Source organism: Meleagris gallopavo, chromosome 1 (genome assembly GCF_905368555.1).
Source record: "Meleagris gallopavo chromosome 1, MGAL_WU_HG_1.1, whole genome shotgun sequence".
Taxonomy (NCBI): Eukaryota; Metazoa; Chordata; class Aves; order Galliformes; family Phasianidae; genus Meleagris; species Meleagris gallopavo.
The window spans coordinates 165,231,054-165,244,017 of NC_139404.1; the positions used below are offsets into that span (position 1 = coordinate 165,231,054).

The following is a 12,964-nucleotide window of genomic DNA, read 5'->3' on the forward strand; positions in this document are numbered from 1 at the left end:
TCTAAGAAGGCTGACAACTAAACTTGGAGCATGTGACAGTAAAGATTTTTCAAGGCTGGTAAATAAGTAAGCCACTCTGTATGGCACAGTACTCTCAACCATTAATGTAGTTGGAAACGGTTTTTACAAGTGCCAAACTTGTTAAAGTCTAAACTAAAGTTTAGAAGAAGCATTTCTACGTATTTGCTCAAAGAAAATAGCTTAAAAAACCACTGAAATAATAAAAGAGAGACAAGTAAACCAAGCATCTAAAAACATCATAAATACCTCTTTAGGTGTTGCTGCAGTTCCACGAATAACACCTTCATGGTTATTCTGCCACAGCCCCGTTTCTGGAGAAATGTCACTTTCATTGATGTATCTATTTAGTACCTGCTGATTAGCTTTCCCAGAGCCACAGCCTGAAGAAATACCTTTCAATCCTTGGCAGCCATGAGATTAGCATTAGCATTCCACTATTAACCGCGAGTGCTGAGCTCTGCAGCACTTTCAAGAATCACAAAGCCTTGCCCGTTAAAGATTATCTACCTGCTTCTATTCAAAGTTGGCACAGTTTAATAGTGGTTGGTCACGATCAACAAAAACAAGAAGGGCAAATGGTGACGACACCACAGATCTCGAGCTCACGTGATTTTGTTACATAAAGCATCAAGAGCGATTAAAATCTTCTCGATTAGGTTTTCACATCTCAGAGCAACGCATCTGCTTGCAGCAGTGCCAGTTTCTCTAATGCAGCCAGCTCCCACGTTCCGTAAAGCAGATGGTAATTGCTACAGGTTGCTAACACTGCTTAGAGAAAGAGCTGAGCTACACTATTTCTCAAAGATCCAGCACTTAGTGACAACAGTGATTAGTCACGGAACTAACAGTACTGGTTCAGCCCCTCCAAAAAAACGTGTTACCCAGGCAAATCCCAGCTCTGCTGCTATCACCACAAGCACTATCGATGACAACTACAGACACGATGTGACTGAGCCTTCCGCAGAACAGATTAAGACGACTCATCAGTTGGGCCAAGCTGTGTATCAATTCAGCAGTCAACTGAATCACAGGTTCATAGAATGGCCCAGGTTGGAAAGGACCTCAAGAATTCGTGGATCTCCAACCCCCCTGCCACAGGCAGGGCCACCAACCTCCACATTTAATGCTAGACCAGGCTGCCCAGGGCCCCATCCAACTTGGCCTTGAACACCTCCAGGGACGGGACATCCACAACCTCTCTGGGCAGCCTGTGCCAGCACCTCACCACTCTCTCTGTAAAGAACTTCCCCCTGACATCCAACCTAAATCTTCCCTCCCTCAACTTCAAACCATTTCCCCTTGTCCTGCTGTTATCTACCCTTTCAAAGAGTTGACTACCCTCCTGTTTGTAGGCTCCCTTTAGGTATTGAAAGGCCGCAATGAGGTCACCCTGGAGCCTTCTCCTCTCCAGGCTGAACAAGCCCAGCTCCCTCAGCCTGTCTTTGTAGGTGAGGTGCTCCAGCCCCCTGATCATCTTCGTGACTCTCCTCTGGACCCACTCCAACAGCTGTCTTTCTTGTACTGAGGGCTTCAGACCTGGACACAACTGAATACTGTATATTCCTCCTCACAGAAATACACCGCCATAAGCAATATTAGTGCCTTCTAGCACAAATGTAACACTAAGCTGACTACAAACTTACTTTCACACCTACCACCATCTGACCTTGATTTAGTCATAGAATCCTTAGAGCTGGAAAGGACCTCCAAAAGCCATCCAGTCCAACTCCCCTGCACTGAACAGCAGGGACATTTAGCATTCTCCATCCTCTGTCACAGTGAAAGCTTGCGCTGCAAACAAGTTTGCTGCCAGAAACTACCCCCCGTGCAGAGGCCACAGGCTACTGAAGGCACAACAGCAAGAACCCCCATAGCACAGGGACAGTGGGCATTGATGTTACACACCTCAATCAGATGGAAGTCACAAAAACAGAGGGGCAACACCAGGAATCAAACCTTGCAAATGTTATTTGGGCTCACCTCTGCTTGCTAAATCAGTGTCAGATGCGTTTCCAGTAGGTTTGTCTTGTAAGACTAAATTGCAAATGAACTAAAAGGAAGGGCCAAGCAAATCAGCTCAGCGCATGGCTATCTGTTATTTAGCTGCATTTCTGCTCTGCCTTGCTGCGACACTGAAGAGATGACTGATGGCAACAGACCCAGGTATTACATGATAAAAACAAAATCTAGCCTGGCTCAGGGGAGGGAACGACAGGAAAGGGGAAGCCCAACCCAACCTATCTGCACCAACAAAACCAGCCATCGTGTAAAGGCAATATTTTGGCTAGGAACCAGAAAGGAAGCAAATCAACAAAAATAACACCTTGCTCTGGCCAGACGGGGGATTAGCTGTTTGTTTCCAAAGCCAAGAGGGAGCTCAGATCAGTTAAACTGGCATCAGAGCTGTCGTGTGAAACAGTGCAGAATATTTCTGATTGGGCTTCCCAGAACCTGGTAAGCCTTGCTTGTAAGGACAACAGGGCATCATGTTTCTTTCAAAGTATGCCAAGCAGATTGAAACAGGCAAGTCACACTTCAAAAAATTTTTCTCTCATTACACCAAGTCTGTCTCCCTCACCACAGCACTTAAATGGGAACACTTAAATGGCAAACCTGAGCTTCCTCCTTGCACTGCCACCAAAACTCAATTTGGTAGGGTCAGTCAGATTGCAGAGCATTGTACCTCAATCCCTAGAGAAGCAGCAAGGTATAAAAAAAGCTCCTTGCTTTGAAAGCACAAATCTACCTTCAAAAGCTTCAAATGAAAACTAACATGGTACAAGAGAGATGGAATAATTTTTTAGAAGTAGCTGGACTTTCAGCAGTAAACTGGAAACAAAAGTCAACAATGATTGACATCAACAACAACTATGAGGATGAGAAAGTCTGACAGGATTGTTGAATTACTTCAATAATCAGAATAAAGTATCTCTTTCTTTAATGAGCTGAAACATCAAGTTGACTAGAGAAATGTTCTAAATTGATTCCAGAAAGCTGAACTAAGATGGAAGTTACAGCTTAAGTGACATCCGTACATATCTTTTCATAACAAGATGCTCAGCACAGGAATGATTCCTAATGAATCATGTGGTACTAAGAACCATAGTTTAGTGGACAATATTGGTGGTGCACTAGATAATCTTAGGGATCTTTTCCAGCTTTAATGACTCTATGGAGCATTCACCACATCTCTGGGCAATTATCCTACAGCCTCCCTTCCCAATGCTGTGACCCACACAGTTCAGGGTTGGATTGTCATCAGTGGCAGGCAGGCTTGGCTGAAGCCATACCCCACAGAACTGCACCAAGACCCAAAGGCTTCAGATTTCAAGCTGCCCTTCTAACAAACTTCAACACTCTTCTTGCCATCTGTGCTGCCTGTTTTCCGTTCTCCAAAGTTACACTGTTGATACCAGCAAGGAAGACAGCCCACCTCTATAAGCACTGTGGTCACAGATGTTCTTCAGAATGTCTAAGCAAAGAAATACACATTAAAGTATGTTGGCATGGAAAAGAGATGAACACACCGTACTTAGCCTTCTTCGTGAATGCTCTCTGCTTCTCCCTTTCCTATTCCAAGATGTTTATTTGAACAGGAACTCCATCATCCTTGGGCTACACCAAGACCACTACAAACCAGGTCCAGCAAGTTATGCACATCTCTCCTAGACACTGCTTAGCTCCTCTGCAGCTCTGGCTCAAACCTGGGTTTCCTCAGTAGCCAGAAGGTTCACGACATGTTAGCTCTGAAAAATCTATTTTTCAGAGACCAACCTTAACGTGCTAAATATAATTCATGAAATATAAACAGCCATAGGTACTATCAACTAATGCCCACACAAATAAAAGGATACTGTACAAGTTATCTTTTCATCATCCTCCTCCTCGTGAGCTTATGTTAAAATTTGCTCTGATTATTAAAAGTCATGGCAGAGTCAGTTTGAAAAAAAGTGAAAAATAGATGTTAGATACACACGTAAAGATACAAATTTTTATATATAGATAATATATCTTTATACAGATATAAGAGATGCAGACGTATGATGCAGGACTACCGAATAAATTCAGCTGCTTTGTCCAGCAGAAAAGCAGCTGTGCTGCTGGGCTCACAAAGAGGAGTCACAGGCAGCTCCAGCAATGCTGCGTGCCTTCCCTCATGCTTCTGCCCTATTTGTGCTGACAACTTCACAGTACGGCAGCACTCAAAAGCTCCATTTGATACTAATTCTCCAGTTATTCCAAATAAAATTGTTTCTTCGTTCCTGATTCAAAAGCACAAATTCATCGTCCCAAGGCATCATCCTTTTTATTTGGGGGTGTTTGTGACCCAAAGGATGAATCGGTTCGATTCATCACCTTCACGAAAAATAGCAAAGGATTTGCTTTGTCAGTTACTGGACTGAGACCAAATTAAATTTTAAAACATAACTGCTTCAGAGGGAGGTATTCCAATAACTGATTTCTCTTGCAATCGTTCCCATAAATTTCCCGATTCTGGTTACACAACTAATTAAAAATATTGCTCAGTTACGTGTAGGTCAACAACTTACAGGTAATAGAAACCACAAAGAAATTGTAAGTCAACTGGATTAACTAAGTGATGGAACATTTTTACTGCTTTGAAAAATAGCCTCTAGCTGCAACTGAAAAAAAAAAAAAAAAAGCCTAAAGTACAAGGATCTTCTTTCTTCTCCTGTCACATTCAAGAACTCAGCACCAAGCTATGCTTTCCTTCCTTTGTCCTGAACCATTCTGGCTGTTATATAAAGTGACAGATTGCGCACAGATGAATTATCACTGTGGGTACACCAGGATGTCAGATATGGATAAGTTTTAGCATTTAATGAAACAAAAAACAACAAGATTTCATGCGTGATCGCATCAGGGTACCTAGTCTCCCCCCAGTAGCTGCAATACCCAAAGGGGAGGAGGCAGAGCGTTTCAAGGCATTTTGCTCGCTGTACTCAACAGTTTTGCTTTAAAAAAAAGAAAAAAAAAAAAAAATACAGCAGCCTCAGTTTGGATTCAACCTAAGTGAATTAATCTGGCCTTCAGCCAGCAACGTTTACCGTTTATGTCAGTCTGAATGAAGTTCAGCACTCAAGCGCCGATCCTTGCGCGCGTCACACATCAGCGAGGAGTTAGCTGCCCCATGCCAGCGAGTAAACACTGTGCAGGTTTGGTTTGTCTTCCATGCACCAGGGAGTGCTTTGAGACAGCCCTGATAATCCAGACTTTACCATAAGAAAATGCAAAACTAACTAAATACAAGCCAGCTAATCTTCACACTGCAGCACTACAGTAAAAAAAAAATACGTTACTTTTGATATGAAACAGTAAAGTAAGGAGGAATTTCAAATTGATGTGAACACTGGTGTACGTTCTGCTTGAACAAAGCATTCCAGGTCTTCTTGAAGTTTTAAAATTACAAGCTTACAATCCTTAATACGTTTGAGAGTTTTAACCATTATAAAAACAGTGATGGAAGACTGATAAAAGCCACCACTTAGGATCTCTAAAGTCTGTTGTGTGATTACAACAGTTTCCAGAGAACACTATTATAGAAGCTAGAAAAACATAATGCAATGAACTTGCAGTGCTTGCTGTTGTAAGAGGTGTTCTAGATACCATTTGCATCACAATTTATGCATTTTTTATGCTTGGTTCCCACTACACACCTCAATCAATTCTCATGGTGTGCTTCGGCACGTTGCGTTCCGCAAGGCTGCTCAGCAGAGACAGCAGCACACAAACAAACCTGACTTCAGAAAACATTCATTAGTACCCAGCAGCGAAGAGATGCACGCAGAAATATCAAGGGAAATGAAGCTGATGAGAAGAACTGAAAAAGCACAAGAGGCTGTACATTGGCACTGAAGTGAAAGACAAGCGTGTGGATGCCAAGTCTGGGCAGTGCCTCGTTCCAAATGCCAGCAGCAACACTCATGGCTGCACCTTTGCTATCCTTGCGTTTCCAGCTGATGTTACAAACTGCAGTTAGAGAAAGAGACTTATTTTACCACTAAGCAGCTCTTCCCCCCCAAAAGAGCTGTATCTTTGGCTACTAACATCTCAGTTGTGGATCTTAGCAATAGTCTTTTAACTCCTTGATAGCTACCAACTGATAAGGTAAGGCTTTGAGTTAAAGATGAGCATTACAATAGCACAAAATTAATCTGCTCTGCTGGGCGTGCTTTATATTTTTATCACACCCCATCTACCCCAGGAGATCAGCTGTCCCTGGCACCCGTGAAACTCAAGCCAGCAGCATCTCTGATTAACAAGGACCCTGATTAACAGACTGACACAGCACTTTCTGCTGCAGGGGATAGTCAATTTATTTGGCATGTTACATCAGCTGAATCCAAAACCAGTAATGAAGGATTTATGGATACCAAGTAGGCTGGAGTAGGCAATCCCCTAACAAAATGTGCAGATTTGCTTTTTGATCTATGAGGAAGCAAAGGTTGCATCTCAGTACCCAAAACATTCACAGCCTCTAATGCAGGTGCATCACTAGATGTGAGCTAGTGGTAACCAGTGACAAATATTGCTGGATACCAGATTTGTGAAACTAAATTGGATCTGATATTACTTGAGCACTCGGTAGAACTCACAGCACCACAGTTCCATGACAAAGGCTTTCCCTTTCCTTCAGACCCTGCTCAGACAGCAGTTCAAGCCCAAACTGCTGAGGCTCTGGGAGGTTGGCAACACGTTTTCAAAAAGCCAACCTTACAAAGGCCAAGCAGTGCAGCATCACCTCTGAGCCACTACACAGGCACAAGTTCCTACAGCAGTAATCCCCCTCCAGCATGGCAAGCTCAGGAGCTGCAGAGTGACCTCTGATATTCCCAAGAAGCTGCTGAGACTTGCAGAGGGGGGGATCTCTGCCATGCTGCCTTCACAGGCAGTGAGCTGTTAGTAGCCTCTCCTTACAGCTCTGCCATCCTGATCCTTCCTCATTTAGGGCAGAGGCTCTGCAAAGTGAGATGCAGCTAAAAACAAGTTCACCAATGTCTAAACCAGAGTGAAGTGCTGCCTTTCACCTCTAGGAACCCAGGCAGCAGCAGTGCAGGTGTTGCAGTCAGGTCTTCCTACAGCACAACCAAAGCATCACATGAAGGAAGAAGGGTGTAACTCACTGCTGAAACAGAAACTCTGAAAATTCACTCTAAGCAGGTAAGTAAGAGCTATGATTTTAGTGCGGACACAGGAATTGGACTCAAAGATCCTCATGAGGCCCTTCTCGTTTGGTTTAACCTGTGATTCTATGGAGGTCATTCTGGGGAGCTGAATGCATGAAGATTTGCAAGAGTATTACTGTACCTCACAGAGAATGAGAGATTATCTTTATATGCACTATTATGAATGAGACTGCAAAGTGAACGGTTGTATTTATGATTAAATTAAATATTAAGTAATAGTATAATAGAAAAAAAGCTACAGATGAGAAAAACATGCCAATGAACTAAAGAAAGACATAACAATGAGACAAGACAATAGAAATAAAAAGGCAAACGGAAGCAGGGAAGGAATAGGGAGAATATGTGGACAGAGAAAATAGCAAGGAGAGCAAGGCATTAAAGACAGAAGGGTCAGGAACTGTATGTGGGAGTGAAGAGGATAAAGGAATTACGGGCTAAAAATACCCAAAAGAAAGGTAACAGGGGATGTTATTTTTTAGTACATTTAATACAACAGCAGGAAAAAAAATAGAACACTTCTGAAAACTCCAGATTTTTCTGGGAAAGGCAAAATATAGGAAAGGAAGGATTAAGAAACTAAATCTACGATAAGCGGTTGCCAAAGCCCTGCAATTTCCCTTGGCAGAGCTTGGCTTCTTTCATTACCCAGCACCATGACATCACTGTCTTACAGTGAGAGCTAAATAGAAACACAAGTATGCTACTCTGTCGCCCTTCTTCAAGTGAGCAGAAACATGGAAGCCTGCTATGACTCCTTACTTCATGCTCCAATCCTAAAAACACACTTCAGCCATTATACTTTTGATACCTCAGGTTAAGTCAGCCAGGACCTCTGAATTGCTCTGCTTATCCCACCAGAAAGGGCTAATGCTTGCACAGCTCATCCCAAAATGCTTCACAGCCCATGCTGTCCAGCATTGCACAGCCACACACATAAACCCCTCCCGCAGCCTATTTTGGCAGCCCCACACCAGCAGACCTGGGCTTAACATTGCAGCTGCTGTCCTTCAGTGGAGGTGGCTTACACAGGGCAGCAATTAGAAGCTAAAAGCCAGCCTACACTTGTCTTTTCATAATCACAACCCATTTAGGCACAGCAAGCACGAGGATTTTCAAGAGAACAGCACTGTGTGAGCTCCACATAATACAGCATCATCTTAATTCCACGGGGAGGGAGGGAGAGAGCAGGTGTTTCCATGGGGAGGCAGACACAAAGCTTACAAACACATCTGCATTCTGGTTTAAGTTAATAATGGCTATCGCTTCATAACACTCAATGAAAATAAAACCTGACGTAAGGATTATATGTTCTAAACGCATTCCAAAAGCCTCCAAGCTTCTGGCTTCTGAATATCAATTTATCAAGTTATAAGGACTGAGAGTTCTTGTTTCCAAGTTTATTATTTTCTCCTTCGCTGAACTGCTTGATATCCCATTCAACATTTGCATGATCCCTGTAGGTCCATACATACAGACCTAAGGCAATCTGCTCAAGCATTCATGTCAACAAGCTTTCTATTGACAGAAGCTGTACTCCATGTTTTAGTAAGAGACATGAACATAGCTAGTAAGACAAGTTCAAAAACATTCTTTTCCTCTCGCTCCATCAATGTATTCCACTACTGTATTTCTCAACGGGCTTGAATTTGTTGCATATGAAAGCTTCTATATGAAAGCTTCTCCTGCTGAGGTGTTCTTGCCTTCTCCTTTGTACCAGATCCAATGGCAAAACTAGTCTACCAAAGGTACTTCATGCTATGTACCACGTGGATGGGACAGAAGTGAAGGCAGAAATGAGAGACTGACAGAGGGAAAGAGCAAATGCACAAACATTATTCATTCCAGGCAGGTTTGGTTTCCTCTTCCTCACACATTTATACCATCAGGGTAAGGTCTTCCAGAGCACATTGGATGGTTTTGAAAGGAGGGGGCGGGGGAAGGAGGTTAGAAAGAGGAAAAAGAAAAGCAGATAAGGAAGGAAACAGGGCATCTCCCTGACTAATCTTCTCTTCTAACAATGCTCATCATGGCAGGGGGATTGCCCTTTCCCAGTCTGCAGCTAAATGCATGCAACGTCTGATTAAAGATTCATTGCACACTGCAAGCAGCAGGTATGCTCAGTAAATATTGATATCAACAGACTAATATTTACATGTGCCAGAAGATTATCAGGACAGTTAAGAGCCACATTCCAAAGAAGGTAAGTAGAAAAATAGGCAGAAAGAACAGCAGAAGAGAGCAAAAACATAATCAAAGCTGTCATGTTAACAGAAACAAAACAGCAAGTATGAGTAAAATTAAGCCTGCTGACTATTTCAAAGTTATTTTACATGCGACTGAATCATCTCTGCCTTCCCAAACAAAGACATATTGGCATTATCTAATTAGTTTTTACTAAAAAACCATAGATTTTTCAACTGCTACACTGTCTGGTCCATCCAAAGAACCCCTTTAAGAACACAGTTTAATGGGTGTGGTAGTGATGGGCTGACAGACTGGATGATCTTAGAGATCTTTTCCAACCTTAATAGTTCTGTGATCTGTCAAGATCATAGAATCATAGAATGGCCTGGGTTGAAAAGGACCACAATGATCACCTAGTTTCAACCCCCCTGCTATGTGCAGGGTCACCAACCACCAGACCAGGCTGCCCAGAGCCACATCCAGCCTGGCCTTGAATGCCTCCAGGGATGGGGCATCCACAGCCTCCTTGGGCAACCTGTTCCAGCGTGTCACCACCCTCTGTGTGGAAAAACTTCCTCCTAATATCTAACCTAAACCTCCCCTGTCTCAGTTTAAAACCATTTCCTTTTGTCCTATCGAGGATAAGATAAGCCCACAGGTAAAAGAAAAAAAGTCTGCTTTTGATATTACTGAAGTAAATTAATATACTGATACCAGTAAGTGTTTCCCAAAGCTTACTTCAGCACATGCAAGGTCAGATGTTCAGAGGACTGAGCCCAGTCTAAGGCACTTGTCTCTGCTGTTTTCCTTACTAGACATGGAAGCAGCCCAATAAAAAGAAAACCTCCTCTCGTATAAAGCAGCTTCCCCCCCACCATTGTTCAGTATAATTCAAACTCTGAATGGGAAGCTCTTAAACTAATACCAAAAAAATCCGATCAATGAATAAAGTGAAACCTCTAATAGGCAAAGCCATCAGGCACAGAATCTAATGGCACTCTGCAAGGTAACTAAGGATGATGCCCTTTTTGGGAAGGAGCTGAGTCACACCTTTGCTGTTCCTCTGCTTTGTTCTCCTGGCTGTCAGCCCATCCACTTCTTCTCCACACTCTTCTCTATGTCCTTTCCCCCCCCCCCATTTTGTGGGCTGGCACTTACTGAATTTCCCAGGTGTTCCCTCCCACCCCAGGAGACATTCAGCAGTCACCTTGCTAGCATAAAGGAAGCAAAAGGCAAAGAGCAGAGGGGAGGGCAACGGATACCAAGCATGCATAACTCACTTGAGTTGCTGATATCTCCAGAGCATGGAGAAAAATTTTGTTCTGTGTTTGTTTTTGTTGTTGTGTGAAGGGTTGAGGCACAGAGCCTGCAAGAACAGATCCATTTGACACTCTTAAAAAAGCCAAAGGTAACAAGAGAAGGAGAAAACAAAAATAATTCCTTGTTATCCTAAGTCCAAAGCCATTTCAGGCTCAGTTTTTTTACACTCAACAGCAGTCTCAGCTGCTCCAAGAAGTGCTCCAAAGAGCTGGATTCTGTTTTTCAAAGACCCAGACCTTTGCTAAATCAAGTAGCAAAACCTATTTGAAGAAAGTACCTTGTAGTCCTTATTCTGTTTCATCATTAGTCTCTATTTCCTTGTCAACCCAAATTAAGAGGAAATTAGATAGCCTTCAGTCAAAAAACTGCTGCTCGTGTGTTTAAAAGAAAGCTTCTTCTAGAATTAAATGCTCTTCCATAAAACCCATTCTCACTCTGTTTTTGATGGCGAGTGGCTGCTTTCTCCTTCGAGGCCCACGTTATGTAACAGCTTGGCTGCCTACAGAACATCACACATCGCCATCCAAAAAAAGCAAAGAAAAAAATATCTATTTTTGCTGCGGATGAACAATCCACAAAATGTACAAAGCCAGCTTTTGGGGGGAGGGGGAGGTTGTTTTTCTTTACTTCTGCACCAGCTGGATTTTGTAGCACAATAAAATTGCCTCCGATCTCACTAAGCACATAAAACAACCACGCAGCTTTTAAATATTAAAAGAAGAGCCTATCCCCTTTGACCATGTGCACAACGTTTGAGGAGAACTGAAGAGGTAAGGCGCATATTTTCATGCTCCCCATACAGCACAAGGCACAAAAACAGGAATCAGCAGTGCACAGAGCTTATGTAACCAGCGAGCCCTTGGTCTCACTGCAGCACGGCTGAGCTCTGCCCGCAATGAGCCGCCCCCAAAGGCCTCCTGACATCCTGTAATTCACTTCTGCAAGCACACTATGTCAGCAAAGCCTCCTTGCTTACAGCCGGGAACCTGAAACAAGAGAAATAAAGCCGTATCAGCACAGATAAGATCACTCACCTATTTTTCCCCCAAGCATTGTATCGTTTGGGAACGTTATTCAACTGCAGTAATAATTAAGACTGCTTTAACACTATCATACCTAAGAGAATTCTGTTCAAATACGTTACGCTGCTGGTACTGCAGCCTGAGCTATAAATAAGCCAGCCCTGCCTTGTTAGAGCAGTGCCTGCCCCCCTCTCTGCTGCTTCCCTCCCTCCTGTTGGGGTCTGGGGGCTTGGGGAGGCACCGCTCTTCCTGGAGGTCCGACGCGGAGCAGCTTCAACGGGAAAAGCCAGGCATAAATGAAATTTAAAAAGAAAATCTTGAAGCAGGACTCTGAAGAATCAATCCCTAATAAGGTCAAACAATCACCATCATCGTGCAGAAGTGAAAAACAGACAGATTTGCTGCCTAAAACAACAGCATTAAAGCAGCCAGCACCTATTTCTATCAACTAACTGCATAGAAGCACACGTATGCAGCCATCCAAAAGCTCAAATGCCCCTCAAGCAACATTACACCACAGTGCCATACATCAGCAGAGCCTGCATCACAGAATGTCTCGAGCTGGACAGACCCACAAGGATCACTGAGCCCAAAATGTGGCTGCTCATCAGGCCACCAAAAATCCAACCCTATGTATGAGCACTGTCCCAGTGCTTCCTGAACCCTGTCAGGCTGACATCCTGTAGGATACAAAAGAGCACAGCCATCCTTTCCCCAATCCACTCCTTGCTAAGCTGGGCTTAGTAAAACATCAAAACCAAGAACCCAAGTCGTGCAAAAATCACAGTATTTTCTGCCCACTTTGTGCTGTGATTTCTGAGCTCCACAGCCTACTTTTTCCCCCAAGAAACCTATGCCTTCATCTTCTCTTGTACAAAGCCATTCCTCCGACAGCCCGCTGGGCTGTAGCTGCACTTTTAAGTTTACACCACATAAAACCTCGAATTACGAAGTTTCTCACGATTCCTGAAGGCACCACTTCCACAGGAGCACCATTTCGGTTAAGCAGGATTACCCTGCTCGCGCTCCCCCGACAAAGCCGCAGCTCGGGGCAGCGATGCCCGAGGCAAAGGATCGCCGAGCTCCCGGCGCAGCTCCCCGCACGCAGCCGGGCCGCGGTCCCACCCCGCCACCTGGCGGCCGCAGCCGGAGAGAAGCCGCGGCCGATCCCCGCTGTCCGCCGCGCCGCCAGGGGGCGCTCCGGGACCG

At 43.9% G+C, this 12,964-nt stretch overlaps 1 protein-coding gene across 3 annotated transcripts in view; it reads right to left on the bottom strand.

The window, feature by feature from the left end:
• Window positions 1-12,964, bottom strand: part of TSC22D1 (TSC22 domain family member 1) — an 80,677-nt gene that overhangs the window by 10,875 nt on the left and 56,838 nt on the right. The window lies entirely within an intron of this gene.